The sequence below is a fragment of the Eretmochelys imbricata genome, chromosome 15, assembly GCF_965152235.1.
Source record: "Eretmochelys imbricata isolate rEreImb1 chromosome 15, rEreImb1.hap1, whole genome shotgun sequence".
In the NCBI taxonomy this organism is placed as follows: domain Eukaryota; kingdom Metazoa; phylum Chordata; order Testudines; family Cheloniidae; genus Eretmochelys; species Eretmochelys imbricata.
The window spans coordinates 4,406,580-4,431,216 of record NC_135586.1 but is presented as its reverse complement, the minus strand read 5'-3'; positions in this window follow the sequence as shown (position 1 = coordinate 4,431,216).

Below are 24,637 nucleotides of genomic sequence, written 5' to 3'. Positions count from 1 at the left end.
GCCATATCACATTGGCGGTTCATAGTCATCCTGTGATCAACCAATACTCCGAGGTCCTTCTCCTCCTCTGTTACTTCCAAGTAATGCGCCCCCAGTTTATAACAGAAATTCTTGTTATTAATCCCTAAATGCATGACCTTGCCCTTTTCACTATTAAATTTCATCCTATTACTATGACTCCAGTTTACAAGATCATCCAGATCTTCCTGTATGATATCCCAGTCTAACCTAGTGAGGAGAGCTTTAAACTAGGTTCACCAGGGGAAATAGACCAAAGCCCTGAGATAAGTGGGGAAGTGGGATACCGGGAGGAAGCACGAGCAGGAGTGCGCGAGAGGGGAGGGCTCCTGCCTCATACTGAGAAAGAGGGACAATCAGCGAGTTATCTCAACTGCCTATACACAAATGCAAGAAGCCTGGGAAACAAGCAGGGAGAACTGGAAGTCCTGGCACAGTTAAGGAATTATGATGTGATTGGAATAACAGAGACTTGGTGGGATAACTCACATGACTGGAGTACTGTCATGGATGGATAGAAACTGTTCAGGAAGGACAAGCAGGGCAGAAAAGGTGGGGGAATTGCACTGTATGTAAGGGAGCAGTATGCCTGCTCAGAGCTCCAGTATGGAACTGCAGAAAAACCTGAGAGTCTCTGGATTAAGTTTAGAAGTGTGAGCAACGAGGGTGATGTCGTGGTGGGAGTGCTATAGACCACCGGACCAGGGGGATGAGGTGGATGAGGCTTTCTTCTGGCAACTCACGGAAGTTACTAGATCGCAGGTTTTGGTTCTCATGGCAGACTTCAATCACCCTGATATCTGCTGGGAGAGCAATACAGCAGTGCATAGACAATCCAGGAAGTTTTTGGAAAGTGTAGGGGACAATTTCATGGTGTAAGTTCTGGAGGAACCAACTAGGGGCAGAGCTCTTCTTAACCTGCTGCTCACAAACCGGAAAGAATTAGTAGGGGAAGCTAAAGTGGATGGGAACCTGGGAGGCAGTGAACATAAGGTGGTCGAGTTCAGGATCCTGACACAAGGAAGAAAGGAGAGCAGCAGCATATGGACCCTGAACTTCAGAAAACAGACTTTGACTCCTTCACGGAACTGATGGGCAGGATCCCCTGGGAGAATAACATGAGGGGGCAAGGAGTCCAGGAGAGCTGGCTGTATTTTAAAGAATTCTTATTGAGGTTACAGGGACAAACCATCCCAATGTGTAGAAAGAATAGTAAATATGGCAGGCGACCAGCTTGGCTTCACAGTGAAATCCTTGCTGATCTTAAACACAAAAAAGAAGCTTACAAGAAGTGGAAGATTGGACAAATGACCAGAGAAGAGTATAAAAATATGGCTCGGGAATGCAGAAGTGAAATCAGGAAGGCCAAATCACACCTGGAGTTGCAGCTAGCAAGAGATGTTAAGAGTAACAAGAATGCTTTCTTCAGCTATGTTAGCAACAAGAAGAAAGTCAAGGAAAGTGTGGGCCCCTTACTGAATGAGGGAGGCAACCTAGTGACAGAGGATGTGGAAAAAGCTAATGTACTCAGTGCTTTTTTTGCCTCTGTCTTCATGAACAAGGTCAGCTCCCAGACTGCTGCACTGGGCAGCACAGCATGGGGAGGAGGTGACCAGCCCTCTGTGGAGAAAGAAGTGGTTCAGGACTATTTAGAAAAGCTGGACAAGCAAAAGTCCTGGGGCTGGATGCGCTGCATCCAAGAGTGCTAAAGGAGTTGGCAGATGTGATTGCAGAGCCATTGGCCATTATCTTTGAAAACTCATGGTGACCGCGGAAAGTCCTGGATGACTGGAAAAAGGCTAATGTAGTGCCCATCTTTAAAAAGGGGAAGAAGGAGGATCCGGAGAACTACAGGCCAGTCAGCTTCACCTCAGTCCCTGGAAAAATCATGGAGCAGGTCCTTAAGGAATCAATTCTGAAGCACTTAGAGGAGAGGAAAGTGATCAGGAACAGTCAGCATGGATTCACCAAGGGCAAGTCATGCCTTACTAATCTAATTGCCTTCTATGACAAGATAACTGGCTCTGTGGATGTGGGGAAAGTTGTTCCTTGACTTTAGCAAAGCTTTTGACACGGTCTCCCACAGTATTCTTGCCAGCAAGTTAAAGAAGAATGGGCTGGCTGAATGGAGTATAAGGTGGATAGAAAGCTGGCTAGATTGTCGGGCTCAAAGGGTAGAGATCAATGGCTTCATGTCTAGTTGGAAGACGGTATCAAGTGGAGTGCCTCAAGCCCGACAATCTAGCCAACTTTCTACCCACCTTATAGTTCATTCATCCAGCCCATACTTCCTTAACTTGCTGACAAGAATACTGTGGGAGACTGTGTCAAGAGCTTTGCTAAAGTCAAGAAACAATACATCCACTGCTTTCCCTTCATCCACAGAACTAGTAATCTCATCATAGAAGGCAATTAGATTAGTCAGGCATGACCTTCCCTTGGTGAATCCATGCTGACTGTTCCTGATCACTTTCCTCTCGTGTAAGTGCTTCAGAATTGATTCCTTGAGGACCTGCTCCATGATTTTTCCGGGGACTGAGGTGAGGCTGACTGGCCTGTAGTTCCCAGGATCCTCCTTCTTCCCTTTTTTAAGATTGGCACTACATTAGCCTTTTTCCAGTCATCCAGGACTTCCCCAGTTCGCCACGAGTTTTCAAAGATAATGGCCAATGGCTCTGCAATCACAGCCGCCAATTCCTTTAGCAATTCCTTTAGCAATATTCAACATTGGTGAGGCCTCATCTGGAGTACTGTGTCCAGTTTTGGGCCCCACACTACAAGAAGGATGTGGAAAAATTGGAAAACGTCCAGCGGAGGGCTACAAAAATGATTAGGGGACTGGAGCACATGACTTATGAGGAGAGGCTGAGGGAACTGGGATTGTTTAGTCTACTGAAGAGAATGAGCGGGGATTTGATAGTTGCTTTCAACTACTTGAAAGGGGGTTCCAATGAGGATGGATCTAGACTGTTCTCAGTGGTAGCAGATGACAGAACAAGGAGTAATGATCTCAAGTTGCAGTGGGGGAGGTTTAGGTTGGATATTAGGAAAAACTTTTTCACTAGGAGGGTGGTGAAACACTGGAATGCGTTACCTAGGTAGGTGGTGGAGTCTCCTTCCTTAGAAGTTTTTAAGGTCAGGCTTGACAAAGCCCTGGCTGGGATGATTTAATTGGGGATTGGTCCTGCTTTGAGCAGGGGGTTGGACTAGATGACCTCCTGAGGTCCCTTCCAACCCTTTTATTCTATAATTCTATGATTCTCTGTATTGGCAATACCTCCCAGCTTTGTGTCATCCACAAACTTTATTAGCACATTCCCACTTTTTGTGCTATGGTCAGTAATAAAAAGATTAAATAAGATTGGACCCAAAACCGATCCCTGAGGAACTCTACTAGTAATCTTGTTCCAGCCTGACAGTTCACCTTTCAGTGTGACCCGTTGTAGTCTCCCCTTTTACCAGTTCCTTATGCAGCTTTCAATTTTCATATTGATCCCCATCTTTTCCAATTTAGCTAATAATTCCCCATGTGGAACCATATCAAATGCCTTACTGAAATCAAGGTAAACTAGATCTACTGCATTTCCTTTGTCTAAAAAATCTGTTACCTTCTCAAAGAAGGAGATCAGGTTGGTTTGGCACGATCTACCTTTTGTAAAGCCATGTTGTATTTTGTCCCAATTACTATTGACCTCAATGTCCTTAACTGCTTTCTCCTTCAAAAATTTTTCTAAGACCTTTCATACTACAGGTGTCAAACTGACAGGCCTATAGTTATCCAGATTGTTAGGATATAAATATTCAGGTCTGTCTGTAAAGTCCTATACTCTAAGAATTTAGGTGTATTCTTATCCCTTGGCTAGTTATAGAGGTATAAAAGAAAGAATCAAAACCACTGTCTGCCAGTGTAAGGGCCTTCTCTTACTGTGACAGTCTGAGGCCCTGTTCTTAGGCTAAGGCCTTTGGCTAAGCAACAGAGGCAGCCATAAACTGGGAAATGAATGGTCACATCCTCACATTCCAAACTAGTCACATTAAAATAAGGTGCTATTGGGCTGTTAGGAATACAATCCTGTCCTGAAAGTGCCTATCACCTCCAGAGAAAGGGAAGTGCCTAGAAAATGTAAAAGGAAACTTAGTTTGATAGCATCCTGTCTGGCAAGAATTCACTTAACAATAGCTGGGATGTGAAATCCTCACTTCTGTATTGTTTTGTCATTATAGTTCCCACTTTGCTATTGTTTGTCTGTATAATCTCTGTCTGGTTCTGTGATTGTTCCTGTCTGCTGTATAATTAATTTTGCTGGGTGTAAACTAATTAAGGTGGTGGGATATAATTGGTTAAATAATCATGTTACAATATGTTAGGATTGGTTAGTTAAATTTCAGGAAGATGATTGGTTAAGGTATAGCAAAGCAGAACTCAAGTTTTACTATATAGTCTGCAGTCAACCAGGAAGTGGGAGGAGGAATGGGGGTAAGGAAATTGCAGTCATGTTTTGCTAAAGGGGGAAATGGGAACAGGGAATGGGGGTAAGGAAATTGGAATAATGTTTTGCTAAGGGCAGGAATGGGAACAGGGACACAGGTGTAAGGCTCTGTGGTGTCAGAGCTGGGAAGGAGGATACTAAGGAAGGAAACTGGAATCATGCTTGCTGGAAGTTCACCCCAATAAACATCAAATTGTTTGCACCTTCGGACTTCGGGTATTGTTGCTCTTTGTTCATGCGAGAAGGACCAGGGAAGGAAGTGGGTGAAGGAATAAGCCCCCCTAACACAAATCACTTTTTTTTTTCCTTTCTTAAAAATAGGAACTATGTTAGCAATTCTCCAGTCATACGGTACATCCCTGAGTTTACAGGTTCATTAAAAAATTTTGCTAATGTGCTTACAATTTCATGTGCCAGTTCCTTTAATTTTCTTGGATGAAGATTATCTGGACCCCCCCGCCCCCACCTCCTCCCCCGCTGAATTAGGCCCGTTAAGCTGTTCAAGTTTGGCTTCTACCTCGAATGTGGTAATATTTACCTCCATATCCCCATTCCCATTTGTCATCCTACCATTATCCCTAAACTCCTCATTAGCCTCATTAAAGACTAAGGCAAAGTATTTGTTAGATATTGGGCCATGCCTAGATTATCCTTAACCTCCACTCCATCCTCAGTGTTAAGCGGTCCCACTTCTTCTTTCTTTGTTTTCTTCTTATTTATATAGCTATAGAACCTTTTACTATTGGTTTTAATTCCCTTTGCAAGGTTCAACTCTACATGACTTTTGGTCTTTCTCACTTTATCCCTACATGTTCTGACCTCAATAAGGTAGCTTTCCTTCCTGATCTCTCCCATCTTCCACTCCTTGTAGGCTTTCTGCTTTTTCTTAATCACCTCTCTGAGATGCTTGCTCATCCAGCTTGGTCTTCAACTCCTGCCGATGAATTTTTTCCCCTTTCTTGGGATGCAGGCTTCTGATAGTTTCTGCAACTTTGACTTGAAGTAATTCCAGGCCTTCTCTGCCTTTAGATCCACAAGTTCTTCAGTCCAATTCACTTCCCTAACTAGTTTCCTTAATTTTTTTTAAGTTAGCCCTTTTGAAATCAAAAACCCTAGTCACAGATCTATTTTTGTTTATCCTTCCATTTAGTTTGAACTGAATTAGCTCATGATCGCTCAAACCAAGATTGTCCCCTACAATCGTTTCTTCTATAAGGTCCTCACTACTCACCAAAACTAAATCTAAAATGGCATCCTCTCTTGTTGGTTCAGCAACTACTTGGTGAAGGAATCAATCAGCTATCACAGGAAAATCTGAGCCCTATTGTTATTACTAGCACTTGTCCTCCAGTCTAGTTAAAGTCCCCCATGATCACACAAATCCCATTAGTATTTGCTTCATTAAAAACATTAAAGAGGTCTCTATCCATATCCAAATCAGATCTCGGCAGTCTAGAGCACACCCCAAGCACTATACTAGGGGAGGCTCTAGTAGCTTTCTTCCCCAATGTGATTTTTGCCCAGACAGACTCTGTCTTATCCAGTTCATCATTTCTTATTTCTTTACAGCCTACCTCATCACTGATATACAATGCTACTCCACCACCTTTGCCTTTATTTCTGTCTTTCCTAAACAGCACATACCCTTCAAAACCATAGTCCCATCTGTGTACTATGAACTGCAATATCCAGTGGGATGTTAAAAACTGCTTAATCTAGATGTTGCCCAGTCTAATCGGATTGAGACTTTAGACTGCATGCTTATATTTTATTTCTTTTGGTAACTAACTCTGATTTTTTGCCTATCACTTAATATCACTTAAAATCTATCTTTTGTAGTCAATAAATTTGTTTAACTGTTTATCTTTACTAGTGAGTTTGTATGAAGTGTGTGGCAAATCTGCTCAGGTTTTGCAAAGGCTGGTGTATATCCACTTTCCATTGATGAAGTGGTGAACCAATTAATAAATCTGCATTGCTCATCTTGAACAGTGCAAGATGGTATATTCCTGAGGTACAGTGCTGGGAGCTGGGGGGATCTGGCTCTGATTCCTTTCTCTGTGTGATTCATGCGTGGCTCTGGGAGCATTCATGCAATCTAGCTAGGTGCGGCGGCTCCACATGCTGTTGTGCTGAGTGATCATGGCTCCTGGAGGGGTTTGCTGCTGGTCACTAGCAAAGCATTATGAAAGGCAGCCCAGGCTGGAGAGAGTTCAGGGGGCTCAGCAGTCCCACAATTCCAGGCTGCATGCTGAGGATCCCATCACAACCTGCCCAAAGAGGAGGTCCCGGCCCTTTTTGCATACTCAAGGCCTGGCTGGATAGGGAAGAGGCCCCTTTGTCATCTGAGCTTTCTTCAAACAGAGCAGGTCAAGCAGGAGCCAAGAGAAAGCTGGGATGAGGTGGGGTAGCTGTGTCACAGGCTCTGATTAAGCATGGGGTGGTGCCGTGCTCCAGGAATAGCATTGCTGGGTTGAGGGAGGGTTATTTGGGATAGCTGGGGCATCAAAACTGGCCCATGGCACCACGGGAGTCCCAGCCCAGCAGACTGAGTTTTACCTAGGTTTTAGCTAGGGTGTGAGGATGGAGTCTCCATGACTAATGGAGTAAATCCACTGTCCATATGGAGGACAGTTCTGCTGGGATGGCTCATGGGATCCTGGCCCCCATGGGCAATGGCCATTCCCAGGTGGTTTCCTACATGACATATACCAGTGGGTCCATCCTGGATGGGGGGACCAGGGACAGGGTGAAGGAGAGGACTAGGCCTTTGTCCTGGTCTGACTACCGCTAGAGGGATCCTGCCAGTGCAGCATTTGGGGACCTCCTCGGCCCAGCTGTCTTCATACTCCTCAGGAGTCACTACTTACTGACAGGTTTCAGAGTAACAGCCGTGTTAGTCTGTATTCGCAAAAAGAAAAGGAGTACTTGTGGCACCTTAGAGACTAACCAATTTATTTGAGCATGAGCTTTCGTGAGCTACAGCTCACTTCATCGGATGCATACCGTGGAAACTGCAGCAGACTTTATATATACACAGAGAATATGAAACAATACCTCCTCCCACCCCACTGTCCTGATGGTAATAGCTTATCTAAAGTGATCATCAGGTTAGGCCATTTCCAGCACAAATCCAGGTTTTCTCACCCTCCACCCCCCCACACAAATTCACTCTCCTGCTGGTGATAGCCCATCCAAAGTGACAACTCTTTACACAATGTGCATGATAATCAAGTTAGGCCATTTCCTGCACAAATCCAGGTTCTCTCACTCCCTCACCCCCCTCCAAAAACCCACCCCCATACACACACAAACTCACTCTCCTGCTGGTAATAGCTCATCCAAACTGACCACTCTCCAAGTTTAAATCCAAGTTAAACCAGAACATCTGGGGGTGGGGGGATAGGAAAAAACAAGAGGAAATAGGCTACCTTGCATAATGACTTAGCCACTCCCAGTCTCTATTTAAGCCAGACTCCAGCGAGAAACTGCTGAATTGGAATTCATTTGCAAATTGGATACTATTAATTTAGGCTTAAATAGAGACTGGGAGTGGCTAAGTCATTATGCAAGGTAGCCTATTTCCCCTTGTTTTTTCCTACCCCCCCCCCCAGACGTTCTGGTTAAACTTGGATTTAAACTTGGAGAGTGGCCAGTTTGGATGAGCTATTGCCAGCAGGAGAGTGAGTTTGTGTGTGTGTGTGTGTCCCCGGGAAAAGAAAAAAAAAAAGTGGGGGGGTGAGAAAGCCTGGATTTGTGCTGGACATGGCCCACCTTGATTACCATGCACATTGTAGGGAGAGTGTCACTTTGGATGAGCTATTACCAGCAGGAGAGTGAGTTTGTGTGTGTATGGGGGTGGGGGGGTGAGAAAACCTGGATTTGTGCTAGAAATAGCTCACCTTGATTATCATGCACATTGTAGGGAGAGTGGTCACTTTGGATGAGCTATTACCAGCAGGATAGTGAGTTTGTGTGTGGGGGGTGGAGGGTGAGAAAACCTGGATTTGTGCTGGAAATGGCCTAACCTGATGATCACTTTAGATAAGCTATTACCATCAGAACAGTGGGGTGGGAGGAGGTATTGTTTCATATTCTCTGTGTATATATAAAGTCTGCTGCAGTTTCCACGGTATGCATCCGATGAAGTGAGCTGTAGCTCACGAAAGCTCATGCTCAAATAAATTGGTTAGTCTCTAAGGTGCCACAAGTACTCCTTTTCTTTTTACTTACTGACATTTATGCACCAGGTTTGTGTCCACACAGATGTTCAGTGAGTGGCTCTTTGCCTTGGTCCAGTTGTGAACTGGAGTCTTGTGTGCCAGCACTACTATTTGCTGTTTGCTACTCGTCAGTCACCAGCTGTAGCTTGCTGTGCTCCATTTTCCGGTTTAAGAAGTTTCACTCCATCCAGTCAGGAATTGAAAATAGCCCCATATAACTCACCCAGTCATACACCCCATTAACAAAGGGAATAGTCTGCAAGCTAATACTTGTGGACAGAAACTATTTAGACAATGCATTCAAAGAATTCAGGCTCAGCCCTGAAGGGTTCAAGACATTCTAGATGCTGACATTGGTTTATAAAGCCATGGGTGACCTGGGTCCTGGCTACCTGTGAAATCCCTTCTCTGCCCTCTGGCACCCTCATAACGAGGGATCAACTGGTGGGTCTTTTTCACAGCCCTAGTTTGAACATCTGAGTACAGGACTCTGTGTATTTTCGGGGCAGGGCCCTCTGCTCTAGAACTCACATCCATGTGGTGCTCTCGGAGTGTGGTGACCGACACTGTGTGGCCAAGATCCTACCTCTTTGCTCAGGCTTTCGGCTAGAGAGGTGCTAGTGGGGCATGACTATGTCTCTGTTGGAGCGAGCGGTTGAGCCCATTGTTTACTGGATGCTTGTCGAGTGGTTGTCTGTTTAAAACAAACCTGGGTCCCCTGGAATACGTGATGAGTAAATACAATAAAATGAATATGCCACAGCTTTCCCTTCTGCCCCAAAGGATCATTCACGGTGGTTTCTTCTTGCAAGCTCTGCAGAGGCTCTCAGTGTGTCCCCTGATTCCAGTGTCTACATCTGAGACGCTAGCGTTCAGCAAGTCAATGCTATGAAGTGCTCCTGAGAAGAAAGTATGTAATATTTGTGGCAGGAATTTCAGTTAATGTTTGGCCTTTCCTTCCTCAAACCACCGTGAATTGCCACCCCATCTCCCTGCTTAGTTCTTGATTGTTTCATTACAGTGATAAGAAAACCTGGGAAGCCCCTGGGTTGGTATCCTGATGGGAAGTCTCCAGCTGTTCCCTTTAGCAATACAAGTTGGCCACCTTCCAGCCTTCTGAAGTGAGCGAGGCTGTAAAAAATATAAGCATCTGGCACAGATTATCCAATTCCTATCCTTCTTTCATTTAGTAGTCGGGGATCTCCGTCATTTGTGCCTCCTGGCTTATCAACTTTAAGAGCTTCTAACCCTTTTAATAACCATTTGGGATGTAATCTGTACACTATGCAGTCCCTCAACTTCTGCCCTACTCAATCTGATTTCTGATTTAGGCAAATGCCCTAGACTGCAAGAGAATTGTCTAGCGTTGCTGAGCCACCAACTGAAAAGTCCAATGTCAAACTGATCCCCTTAACATGTGGGTAGAAGGGAAAAGGAATGAATTGCTGGAATCTTGTGCTGCTCTCTGCCATTTGCTGCCTTACTTCTGATAATTCACTCATCCTCTTTGGCAGGTATTTGCCAGTGTGTGTGTGTGTGTGTGTGTGTGTAATTCATAGTGTCCTCCCGTTCCACATGTCCAATCTGTTAATTCTTTCCCATCCTGTCTCCCTCCCACACACTCACACACACACACACACTTCCTCAGAGGAATGTCTCATTCTCTCTTGCTCTTCCCAGAGCTTTCACCTCTCTGCACGAGCAAACACAGCCCTGCACTCACGCTCCTGCGGCTCATTTTCAGTATTTGCCTAATTTCGAGGCATTTTTGAGGAACAGGACAAATATGAGAAAGTTCTGCAATCTGAAGAGGTTTAACCACCCTGTGCCTTGATCTTACTGAGCTGAGTTTTGTAGTGTGGCACTAATATAGGCCCACTTCTGAGCTGTAGCTCACGAAAGCTCATGCTCAGATAAATTGGTTAGTCTCTAAGGTGCCACAAGTACTCCTTTTCTTTTTGCGAATACAGACTAACACGGCTGTTACTCTGAAACCTGTCACTATATTCCAGATGTAAGCAGAGTCAGGATGAGCTCCACCCTGACATCTGGTGGTGAGGTGTGGCAAGTTGTGGAAAAGAATTTCAGGGGCTGATCTCATTAGCATTGGCACACCCACCCCGCCTAGAATAAAGCCATAGCTGCCCAAATGGTCACTTTGGCTGCTGTGGGATCCCCAGTGTCTCTGTTATTGGAGCAGGAAGAATAAATTGTTATTACCCTGATTATGGGAAGCAAGGACAGTGGAACTGTACTTGGCCTTTTGTTATGATGGAGGGATACGCCATCAACTAAGTAGGACTCACTAGGCAAGGGACATGGGTTCCAAAACTCTGTGAATAGAGAGAAGCTGGGAACAGGTATTAATAGCTGGTGGTATGGGCCCCCTGGTGAATGCCTTACATGCTAATTACACTTCCCCCTCTCTCCACTGTGGAATATCAGAGCTAATTTTGATTCTATTAGGAGTCTAGTTACAGGCTGCTGAGCTGAATTCACTTTGGGCTAATGGTGCACCAACACTGAGGCTCCCCTCCTACAAGCTGAAATCACAAAAATTAGCCCTGATAGTCCACAGTGGAGAGAGGAGGAAGTGCAATTAGCATGTAAGGCCCTTACTAGGAGGCCCATGCTACCAGCTATTAACACCTGTTTCCAGAATCTCTCTATTCACAGAGAATTGGAACCCATGTCCCTTGCCTAGCGAGTGCTACTTAGTTGATGGTGAGTCCCTCCATCATAACAAAAGGCCAAGTACAGTTCCAAGCACAGTTCCCATAATCAGGGTAATAACAATTTATTCTTCCTGCCCCAATAACAGAGACACTGGGGATCCCACAGCAGCCAAAGTGACCATTTGGGCAGCTATGGCCTCATTCTAGGCGGGGTGGGTGTGCCAATGCAAATGAGATCAGCCCCTGAAGTTCTTTTCCACAACTTGCCACACCTCACCACCAGATGTCAGGGTCAGCTCATCCTGACTCTGCTTACACAAATAAGGCAAAACTACTGTTAAGGCTCTCATTATATGCCAAATAAGGGAAAGCTCCCTTGGTGGAAGTGTGTTTGACGAATTGTGGTTTTCAGCAATATAAACTCTTGTATTTTCTATTTAAGCGAGAGCAGCTCCAACTGACTCTCCCTGTATCACAGAGTTGGAAGGGACCTCAGGAGGTCATCTAGTCCAACCCCCTGCTCAAAACAGGACCAATCCCCAATTTTTGCTCCCCTAAATGGCCCCCTCAAGGATTGAACTCACAACCCTGGGTTTAACAGGGCAATGCTCAAACCACTGAGCTATCCCTCCCCACCAAGTATGCACATGCTTGAATAAAGGAGCCTCAGGCTTTGTTCTGATCCAAACACAACGCGTGGTTAATTTTTCCATGACAACAGTTTGCCGTTCTTGTGGCTCTATTTATTTGTTTTGAGTCAAGGATTAATTTGACTAACAGGAGGCCAAGGTTTCCCACATGCAGTTCTGTCAATGCATGGCTGGCTTAGCTTGTGCAACTGCTTGGTTCTCTCCAGTACCAAAACATTTCATTCCCGACCGGCGTCTTTCTCCAACTGTATACCAAATAAAACAAAAAGTTGACAACATATGCAAAGCAAAGAAGTAAATCAACTCTTGAATCCCTTTTATCCAGTAAACATGACCCGCATGCACTCAGCTGCCACACAGCCAGGCAGGCGTTGTTGTGAAAAACTGGCTGTCCTATAGGGACGTGGGGTGGGGATAGCTCAGTGGTTTGAGCATTGGCCTGCTAAACCCAGGGCTGTGAGTTCAATCCTTGAGGGGGCCATTTAGGAATCTGGGACAAAAATTAGGGATTTGGTCCTGCTTTGAGCAGGGGGTTGGACTAGATGACCTCCTGTGATTCTGTGGCCCTGGAGGTTGGGGGTGCCCCTGCTCTGGACACACTGCTGTCCTGTCTCACTGCAGGTATCTCTCCAACTCCATAACCCCCACAGTAACTGTTTTTGAAAGAGTCCTCGCTGCATGACTGAGCAGGGCAAGCCTTCTTTCATAATAATCACTCACTGGCCACAGGGACCCAGCCTGATCCCACTGCCTGTCTTAATGTAGACCCCATAGACTTTCCAGAGCCCCCAGCTAAGCAGCAGTGCACTGGCCCAGGAGCCCTGACTGGCTGGGGGATCTGGTCTCCCATGCCCACAAAGCCCTTGTTGCCTAGGGTGCTGGCAGTCACCTCTGCTGCCGGCTCTCCTCCCATTGCAGGATGGGTGGATGGTTTTGAGAAAAGGCTGCACAGGTGACTGGAGAACAAGAGCAGTGTCTGAGATGGGCGACAGGCCCAGGGAGCAGACCGAGCATATATCCCCTGTGAGCCTGTACCATGCTGCCTTTTGAGGATCAGCCAGAGCCCAGAGGGAAGGAGGGCCTGACTGATGATGAAGGGGGCTGATGCAGTGGCTGTCTGCTGGCCAAGCATTAACAGTGTTGGAGTGATTCCTGGTGATTTCACCCGCAGGCTGTCGGAGGGGTGTGCACACCAAGCATGGAGTGGGCACTTGGCACCCATCAAAAGGGGAGCCCCACCACACCTGGGATATCCAGTTAGCACAGAGAATCCCAGCTGTCTGATCCTGTGCTGCAAACATCAGCAACATAAGGATGATGCACAAAGAGGGGACTGAGGGTCTCAGCTTGTGATTTCCTGGTGAACCTTGGCCAATGTCTCAGCTTCCCTACCTCAGCCAACCACAGTCCCACATGCTTCTGGGGATCCTGGCACCGTTTAATTTTCCCATTACATTGGAGCCTGAGTAATGAGCCTTTCTCAAAAGCAAGTGGAACAAGTCTTTCCCCTGCTCATCAGACTCCTGATCCCTGTAGCACAGCATGGACACAAACAGAGCAGCGACCACCACTCCTTGGATGTGCCTCCACGCCTCTCTGTCCAGGCAGGAACTGAGAGCATCCCCCATCCAGCCCTGGATCTGCTGCCACCGTGTCCGGACACAATGTAAGGTTGCAAGTGTATCATATAAACGGTTGCTTTTGATAAAACGATATCTGTAATTACACTACAGTTACACAGCTGGTACAAGGTCATTACAGCCTTCTTCTGCTTCTAGATGCTAAACTCATGTAACTGGACGGTTAAATATGTGACATATTTCTTAATATCTTCCCATCAGTTTCATAGTTTGCACATTCCTCTGCAGTTATACTTTTTGATACATGTACCTAGTATGAAACCCTGTTACCTGCAGGTTCACTCCAGGGCTCTGATTCACCAGTGTCATCCAGGCAAAGTCCCCGTCTCCTGGGCAATGCTCTGGTATATGGGTGCTGCAGCAGGTCTACTGGGACAAGGGCAGCCCCACATGCTCTGTTGTGGAGGTGAGAAGTTTGTCTCTGGAGATGCTCCTCCTGAAGTACCACACTGAGGCCAGGTCCACACTACAGCGTTAGGTCAACGTAAGGCAACTTATGTGGACCTAACTCGGTAACTCCGTACTAAAATGTAGCTCCCACTGATGTAACTCACCCACTACACTGACTTAATAACTCCACCTCCGTGAGAGGCGTAGTGCTTAGGTTGATGTAGTTAGGGTGACACAGTGTCTGTGTGGACACTGTGTTGCTTACATTGCTCAGAGCTGGAGTCCTGGGACCAGGGGAGTTCCAGCTGTGAGCCCTATGTGGAGTTGACAGCTTGGGCTGTCAGCCTCAGGGCCGGCGGGGTGTTTGTCCAGTTGTCAGTGCCCCACACAGTTAAGTCAGTGGAAGCGTTCCTGGTGAAGACGTGCACGACAGACTGAAGGAGCATAGTGTGGACGTGAAATAGCGCTTTAATTACCACTGTGGCTGTACGTCGACTTAACGTAATTTTGCAGTGTAGACTTGCCCTGAGTCGCTAAGGGATTTTCCCCTGGACCACAAGAGCAATAATGGCAGAACTTCAGGACTCAGTTTCCCAGATTGCTGAGGGTCCAGGGCAGAGATAGAATGGGCTAACAACACTACCCGAACCTGCCATAAGCCAAGACTCTGAGACAAAGGGTTTGGTTTTACTTTCACTTTTGGCTGTGTTTGGAGACAGGGTGGCCGGGAGAGAGGAGTCACAGCCAGGCAGGCCCCTTCTCCCCTCCACATTCCTACCCAAAGGTCCTTTGAGGATCTCTAGGACACTGAATAGTGTCATCTCAGCACAGGCCAGAAACCCAGGAGACTGAGGAGAGTCACAGTCAGGCTACCAAGAGCCCAGGTTAACTCCACATCCCTTTAAATATGATCATACTGTCCCATTCCCCAGTGCTGCTAATGGTGGTGATGATCCTTCCCCACCTCACAGGGGCAATGCGAGTCATTAATATTCATAAAGTTCATCGAGTTGTGGGTAGGAGGCACTGGAGCTTCTTGTCTTTTATTATCCTGATCCCTTTTCCCACTGACCCCCATCCTGACTTCCCCGGGCCTAATAAAGCCCCACTTACTGTTTTATTCCTCTGGGAACTGTGGTTGCTATTTTATTTTTTGTGCTCTGACAGACTCTCCTTTCTAAGAGATTTGTATTAAATATTTTCACGAGGGACAAGCCTTTTTGCTTTCTGCACTGGGAAGGATTTCCTTGCGTGGAAACACCAGGTGCCCTTGTAGGTGAACCTAGGACCCATAACTTGAGGAGAAAAGGGAGAAGGCTGCAGCCACATATCAGGGCTGGGTTACATCGCAATCAAAGCCAAGCCTGCCCATGAACCTCATCTGCCCCTTCAGTCAAAGCTTCTGCCAAGCAAAAATAAAACCATCACACAGCTGCTGTCTTTAGCCCTAGCAAAGTAACTGCTGAAGATTCAGGAAGCTGTTGGCTTGCAGCTGCTGTCTTTGCCCTAAGCACCGGATCTAATTTGCTTCATGGGAGAGTCAACGTACCTCTCTCCCAAGCCCCGGCACTCTCCTGCTATTCCTGTCAGCTATCCTGCACATACAGCTCTGCTGATACCCCTCATAGAATCATAGAATCATAGAATATCAGGATTGGAAGGGACCTCAGGAGGTCATCTAGTCCAACCCCCTGCTCAAAGCAGGACCGATCCCCAACTAAATCATCCCAGCCAGGGCTTTGTCAAGCCTGACCTTAAAAACTTCTAAGGTAGAAGATGCCACCACCGCCCTAGGCAACGCATTCCAGTGTTTCACCACCCTCCTAGTGAAAAAGTTTTTCCTAATATCCAACCTAAACCTCCCCCACTGCAACTTGAGATCATTACTCCTTGTTCTGTCATCTGCTACCACTGAGAACAGTCTAGAGCCATACTCTTTGGAACCCCCTTTCAGGTAGTTGAAAGCAGCTATCAAATCCCCCCTCTTTCTTCTCTTCTGAAGACTAAACATCCCCAGTTCCCTCAGCCTCTCCTCATAAGTCATGTGTTCCAGTCCGCTAATCATTTTTCTTGCCCTCCACTGGACGCTTTCCAATTTTTTCACATCTTTCTTGTAGTATGGGGCCCAAAACTGGACACTACTCCAGATGAGGCCTCACCAATGTCGAATAGAGGGGAATGATCACGTCCCTCGATCTGCTGGCAATGGCCCTACTTATACATCCCAAAATGCCATTGGCCTTCTTGGCAACAAGGGCACACTGCTGACTCATATCCAGCTTCTTGTCCACTGTAACTCCTAGGTTCTTTTCTGCAGAACTGCTGCAGAGCCATTCGGTCCCTAGTCTGTAGCGGTGCATTGGATTCTTCCGTCTTAAGTGCAGGACCCTGCACTTGTCCTTGTAGAACCTCATCAGATTCCTTTTGGCCCAAGCCTCTAATTTGTCTAGATCCCCCTGTATCCTATCCCTACCTTCCAGCGTATCTACCTCTCCTCCCAGTTTAGTGTCATCTGCAAACTTGCTGAGGGTGCAATCCACGCCATCCTCCAGATCATTAATGAAGATATTGAACAAAAACAGCGCCAGGACCGACCCTTGGGGCACTCCACTTGATACCAGCTGCTAACTAGACATGGAGCCATTGATCACTACCTGTTGAGCTCGAGAATCTAGCCAACTTTCTATCCACCTTATAGTCCATTCATCCAGCCCATACTTCTTTAACTTGCTGGCAAGAATACTGTGGGAGACCGTGTCAAAAGCTTTGCTAAAGTCAAGGAATAACAAGTCCACTGCTTTCCCCTCATACACAGAACCAGTTATCTCGTCATAGAAGGCAATTAGATTAGTCAGGCATGACTTGCCCTTGATGAATCCATGCTGATTGTTCCTGATCACTTTCCTCTCCTCTAAGTGCTTCAGAATTGATTCCTTGAGGACCTGCTCCATGATTTTTCCAGGGACTGAGGTGAGGCTGACTGGCCTTTAGTTCCCAGGATCCTCCTTCTTCGCTTTTTTAAAGATGGGCACTACATTAGCCTTTTTCCAGTCGTCCAGGACTTCCCCCAATCGCCATGGGTTTTCAAAAATAATGGCCAATGTCTCTGCAATCACATCCGCCAACTCCTTTAGCATTCTCGGATGCAGCGCATGCCCGGCCGCATGGACTTGTGCTCGTCCAGCTTTTCTAAATAGTCCCGAACCACTTCTTTCTCCACAGAGGGCTGGTCACCTCCTCCCCATGCTGTGCTGCCCAGTGCAGTAGTCTGGGAGCTGACCTTGTTCATGAAGACAGAGGCAAAAAAAGCATCGAGTACTTTAGCTTTTTCCACATCCTCTGTCACTAGGTTGCCTCCCTCATTCAGTCAGGGGCCCACACTTTCCTAGAATTTCTTCTTGTTGCTAACATACCTGAAGAAAGCATTCTTGTTACTCTTAACATCTCTTGCTAGCTGCAACTCCAGGTATGATTTGGCCTTCCTGATTTCACTCCTGCATGCACGAGCAATATTTTTATACTCATCCCTGGTCATTTGTCCAGTCTTCCACTTCTTGTAAGCTTCTTTTTTGTGTTTAAGATCAGCAAGGATATCACTGTTAAGCCAAGCTGGTCGCCTGCCATATTTACTATTCTTTCTACACATTGGGATGGTTTGTCCCTGTAACCTCAATAAGGATTCTTTAAGGATGACCCAACACTCTCACAAATCTTGGGAGACAGGCCAGTCCTTGCCTACAGACAGCCCCGCAACCTGAAGCAAATACTCACTAACAACCACATACCACACAACAGAACCACTAACCCAGGAACTTATCCTTGCAACAAAGCCCGTTGCCAATTGTGCCCACATATCTATTCAGGGGACACCATCACAGGGCCTAATAACATCAGCCACACTATCACAGGTTCGTTTACCTGCACATCCACCAATGTGATTTATGCCATCATGTGCCAGCAATGCCCCTCTGCCATGTACATTGGTCAAACTGGACAGTCTCTACGTAAAAGAATAAATGGACACAAATCAGATGTCAAGAATTATAACATTCATAAACCAGTCGGAGAACACTTCAATCTCTCTGGTCACGCAATCACAGACATGAAGGTCGCTATCTTAAAACAAAAAAACTTCAAATCCAGACTCCAGCGAGAAACTGCTGAATTGGAATTCATTTGCAAATTGGATACTATTAATTTAGGCTTAAATAGAGACTGGGAGTGGCTAAGTCATTATGCAAGGTAGCCTATTTCCTCTTGTTTTTTCCTCCCCCCCCCCCCCGATGTTCTGGTTTAACTTGGATTTAAACTTGGAGAGTGGTCAGTTTGGACGAGCTATTACCAGCAGGAGAGTGAGTCTGTGTGTGTATGGGGGTGGGTTTTTGGAGGGGGGTGAGGGAGTGAGAGAACCTGGATTTGTGCAGGAAATGGCCTAACTTCATTATCATGCACATTGTGTAAAGAGTTGTCACTTTGGATGCGCTATCACCAGCAGGAGAGCGAATTTGTGTGGGGGGGTGGAGGGTGAGAAAACCTGAATTTGTGCTGGAAATGGCCTAACCTGACGATTACTTTAGATAAGCTATTACCAGCAGGACAGTGGGGTGGGAGGAGGTATTGTTTCATATTCTCTGTGTATATATAAAGTCTGCTGCAGTTTCCACGGTATGCATCTGATGAAGTGAGCTGTAGCTCACGAAAGCTCATGCTCAAATAAATTGGTTAGTCTCTAAGGTGCCACAAGTACTCCTTTTCTTTTTGCGAATACAGACTAACACGGCTGTTACTCTGAAACCTTTAAAAATACAGCCAGCTCTCCTGGACTCGTTCCCCCTCATGTTGTTCTCCCAGGGGATCCTGCCCATCAGTTCCCTGAAGGAGTCAAAGTCTGCTTATCTGAAGTTCAGGGTCCATATTCTGCTGCTCTCCTTTCTTCCCTGTGTCAGGATCCTGAACTCGACCATCCCATGGTCACTGCCTCCCAGGTTCCCATCCACTTTTGCTTCCCCTACTAATTCTTCCCGGTTTGTGAGCAGCAGGTCAAGAAGAGCTCTGCCCCTAGCTGGTTCCTCCAGCACTTGCACCATGAAATTGTCCCCTACACTTTCCAAAAACTTCCTGGATTGTCTGTGCACTGCTGTATTGCTCTCCCAGCAGATATCAGGGTGATTGACGTCTCCCATGAGAACCAGGTCCTGCAATATAGTAATTTCCATGAGTTGCCGGAAGAAAGCCTCGTCCACCTCATCCCCCTGCTCCGGTGGTCTATAGTAGACTCCCACCACGACATCACCCTTGTTGCTCACACTTCTAAACTTAATCCAGAGACACTCAGGTTTTTCTGCAGTTTCGTACTGGAGCTCTGAGCAGTCATACTGCTCCCTTACATACAGTGCTACTCCCCCACCTTTTCTGCCCTGCCTGTCCTTCCTGAACAGTTTCTATCCATCCATGACAGTACTCCAGTCATGTGAGTTATCCCACCAAGTCTCTGTTATTCCAATCACATCATAATTCCTTGACTGTGCCAGGACTTCCAGTTCTCCCTGCTTGTTTCCCAAGCTTCGTGCATTTGTATATAGGCACTTGAGGTAAGTTGCTGATCGCCCCTCTTTCTCAGTATGAGGCAGGAGCCCTCCCCTGTCACGCGCTCCTGCTCGTGCCTCCTCCCGGAATCCCACTTCCCCACTTACCTCAGGGCTTTGGTCTCCTTCCCCTGGTGAACCTAGTTTAAAGCCCTCCTCACTAGGTTAGTCAGCCTGCTTGCGAAGATGCTCTTCCCTCTCTTTGTTAGGTGGAGCCCGTCTCTGCCTAGCACTCCTCCTTCTTGGAACACCATTCCATGGTCAAAGAATCCAAAGCCTTCTCTCCAACACCACCTGCGTAGCCATTTGTTGACTTCCATGATTCGACGGTCTCTTCCCAGGCCTTTTCCTTCCATGGGGTGAATCATAGAATCATAGAATATCAGGGTTGGAAGGGACCCCTGAAGGTCATCTAGTCCAACCCCCTGCTCGAAGCAGGACCAATTCCCAGTTAAATCATCCCAGCCAGGGCTTTGTCAAGCCTGACCTTAAAAACTTCCAAGGAAGGAGATTCCACCACCTCCCTAGGCAACGCATTCCAGTGTTTCACCACCCTCTTAGTGAAAAAGTTTTTCCTAATATCCAATCTAAACCTCCCCCACTGCAACTTGAGGCCATTACTCCTCGTTCTGTCATCTGCTACCATTGAGAACAGTCTAGAGCCATCCTCTTTGGAACCCCCTTTCAGGTAGTTGAAAGCAGCTATCAAATCCCCCCTCATTCTTCTCTTCTGCAGGCTAAACAATCCCAGCTCCCTCAGCCTCTCCTCATAAGTCATGTGTTCTAGACCCCTAATCATTTTTGTTGCCCTTCGCTGGACTCTCTCCAATTTATCCACATCCTTCTTGTAGTGTGGGGCCCAAAACTGGACACAGTACTCCAGATGAGGCCTCACCAATGTCGAATAGAGGGGGACGATCACGTCCCTCGATCTGCTCGCTATGCCCCTACGTATACATCCCAAAATGCCATTGGCCTTCTTGGCAACAAGGGCACACTGCTGACTCATATCCAGCTTCTCGTCCACTGTCACCCCTACGTCCTTTTCCGCAGAACTGCTGCCTAGCCATTCGGTCCCTAGTCTGTAGCGGTGCATTGGATTCTTCCGTCCTAAGTGCAGGACCCTGCACTTATCCTTATTGAACCTCATCAGATTTCTTTTGGCCCAATCCTCCAATTTGTCTAGGTCCTTCTGTATCCTATCCCTCCCCTCCAGCGTATCTACCACTCCTCCCAGTTTAGTATCATCCGCAAATTTGCTGAGAGTGCAATCCACACCATCCTCCAGATCATTTATGAAGATATTGAACAAAACCGGCCCCAGGACCGACCCCTGGGGCACTCCACTTGACACCGGCTGCCAACTAGACATGGAGCCATTGATCACTACCCGTTGAGCCCGACAATCTAGCCAGCTTTCTACCCACCCTATAGTGCATTCATCCAGCCCATACTTCCTTAACTTGCTGACAAGAATACTGTGGGAGACCGTGTCAAAAGCTTTGCTAAAGTCAAGAAACAATACATCCACTGCTTTCCCTTCATCCACAGAACCAGTAATCTCATGATAAAAGGCGATTAGATTAGTCAGGCATGACCTTCCCTTGGTGAATCCATGCTGGCTGTTCCTGATCACTTTCCTTTCATGCAAGTACTTCAAGATTGATTCTTTGAGGACCTGCTCCATGATTTTTCCAGGGACTGAGGTGAGGCTGACTGGCCTGTAGTTCCCAGGATCCTCCTTCTTCCCTTTTTTAAAGATTGGCACTACATTAGCCTGGGTGGATGGATGAGAACACCACTTGCGTCTCAAACTCCTTTATCCTTCTTCCCAGAGCCACGTAGTCTGCAGTGATCTGCTCAAGGTCATTCTTGGCCATATCATTGGTGCCCTCGTGGAGAAGCAGGAAGAGGTAGCGATCCAAGGGCTTGATGAGTCTCGGCAGTCTCTCCGTCACATCGTGAGTCCTAGATCCTGGCAAGCAGCAGACTTCTCGGTTTTCCCGGTCGGGGCGGCACATAGATGATTCAGTCCCCCTGAGGAGAGAGTCCCCAACCACCACCACCCGCCTCCTTCTCTTGGGAGCGGTGGTCGTGGAACCCCCTAGGACAGTGCATCTCATGCCTTCCAATCGGCGGAGTCTCCTTCTGTTCCCTTCCCTCAGATGTTTCATCTAGTCCACTCTCCGCCTTAGTACCTGTGGAAAGAACATGAAAATGGTTACTTACCTATATCTGTGTTGCTGGTACATGGACACTCCCCTTTCTTCTTCTGGAGGTCACATGCTGCCAAATTTCTTCATCGTCCTCCTGTCCCCGCAGTGCAGCCTGCTCTGAATCTTCAGAATGTTGTGTCCATAGAAGCATATCCTGACGTCTGCCCATTGCTACCCCTCCACTCTAGCGTGCAGCTCTCATGCCTTGGGCTCCCTGCACAGCACTGCCAGGCCACCCCAACAGGGAGCAACTACCAGTGCAGAACGTGGAGTCTGCTGCTGAGATTGGAAAAAACAGAAATGTGCCCAGCTGGGTGGCAGTTTGGTAAGACCCATAACACTGTGCTTCAGCATGAAAGACACCAAATCTGTGAGCTCAGGCAGAGATACAAAGCTGCTGCACTAGCCACTCTTCCACCTAGCCACTGAGCCTTTGACTGATGATTCCCCATCAGATATTCCACCCATGATTTCTTACACGTCCCAGCCCTTCTCTGGATACCAGTTGCTTAGCCTCACCTGATGCCTTATTGCACACAAGGGGCTCCCATATCTGTGCCAACTGACAAACTAAGAACCTGCAGAAGAGAAGAATGAGGGGGGATTTGATAGCTGCTTTCAACTACCTGAAAGGGGGTTCCAAAGAGGATGGCTCTAGACTGTTCTCAATGGTAGCAGATGACAGAACGAGGAGTAATGGTCTCAAGTTGCAGTGGGGGAGGTTTAGATTGGATATTAGGAAAAACTTTTTCACTAGGAGGGTGGTGAAACACTGGAATGCGTTACCTAGGGAGGTGGTAGAATCTCCTTCCTTAGAGGTTTTTAAGGTCAGGCTTGACAAAGCCCTGGCTGGGATGATTTAACTGGGAATTGGTCCTGCTTCGAGCAGGGGGTTGGACTAGATGACCTTCTGGGATCCCTTCCAACCCTGATATTCTATGATTCTATGATTCTATGATTCTAACCCAGAGCGCTCTGCTGAGTGAAAGAGTAATTATTACGTCTGTGCTTCCAGAGCTAGGAGGCGATCGTTTAGTGCAATTACAAACTAATTCTCTATAATATGACACTTAAGCACTGTGAAAAAATGGAGTTTTAGCAACCCACACTAGGGTGCTGGGCTAATTATGACTGATCCATCTTGGCATGTTTGCACTCAAGCTCTGTATGTAACCCATGCTAATGGGCGGAGAAAGGGAGCATGGCAGGAGAGGTGTTCGACTTGCCCTGCGCCTCAGAGACTCAGCCAGTGGCTGTGTAACAGATTGTGTAAGGAAACACAGACAGCCCACTAAGCTCCTGTCATAGAATCATAGAATCATAGAATATCAGGGTTGGAAGGGACCTCAGGAGGTTCTAGTCCAACCCCCTGCTCAAAGCAGGACCAATCCCCAACTAAATCATCACAGCCTGGGCTTTGTCAAGCCTGACCTTGAAAACTTCTAAGGAAGGAGATTCCACCACCTCCCTAGGTAACACATTCCAGTGTTTCACCACCCTCCTAGTGAAAAAGTTTTTCCTAATATCCAACCTAAACCTCCCCCACTGCAACTTGAGACCATTATTCCTTGTTCTGTCATCTGCTACCACTGAGAACAATCTAGATCCATCCTCTTTGGAACGCCCTTTCAGGTAGTTGAAAGCAGCTATCAAATCCTCCCTCATTCTTCTCTTCTGAAGACTACACATCCCCAGTTCCGTCAGCCTCTCCTCATAAGTCATGTGTTCCAGTCCCCTAATCATTTTTGTTGCCCTCCGCTGGATGTTTTCCAATTTTTCCACATCCTTCTTGTAGTGTGGGGCCCAAAACTGGACACAGTACTCCAGATGAGACCTCAGCAATGTCAAATAGAAGGGAACGATCACGTCCCTCGATCTGCTGGCAATGCCCTTGCTTATACATCCCAAAATGCCAATTGCCTTCTTGGCAACAAGGGCACACTGTTGACTCATATCCAGCTTCTCGTCCACTGTAACCCCTAGGTCCTTTTCCGCAGAACTGCTGCCTAGCCATTCGGTCCCTAGTCTGTAGCGGTGCATGGGATTCTTCTGTCCTAAGTGCAGGACTCTGCACTTGTCCTTGTTGAACCTCATCAGATTTCTTTTGGCCCAATCCTCCAATTTGTCTAGGTCCCTCTGAATCCTATCCGTACCCTCCAGCGTATCTACCTCTCCTCCCAGTTTAGTGTCATCTGCAAACTTGCTGAGGTTGCAGTCCACACCATCCTCCAGATCATTTATGAAGATATTGAACAAAACCGGCCGCAGGACTGACCCTTGGGGCACTCCACTTGATACCAGCTGCCAACTAGACATGGAGCCATTGATCACTACCCATTGAGCCCGACAATCTAGCCAGCTTTCTATCCACCTTATAGTCCATTCATCCAGCCCATACTTCTTTAACTTGCTGGCAAGAATACTGTGGGAGACAGTGTCAAAAGCTTTGCTAAAGTCAAGGAACAACAAGTCCACTGCTTTCCCTTCATCCACAGAACCATTTATCTCGTCATAGAAGGCAATTAGATTAGTCAGGCATGACTTGCCCTTGGTGAATCCATGCTGACTGTTCCTGATCACTTTCCTCTCCAAGTGCTTCAGAATTGATTCCTTGAGGACCTGCTCCATGATTTTTCCAGGGACTGAGGTGAGGCTGACTGGCCTGTAGTCCCCAGGATCCTCCGTCATGGAAGATTCCACAAAATACCCCCAGGCCTGAACTCTTACCTTGCAATCCGCATCCAAATCCG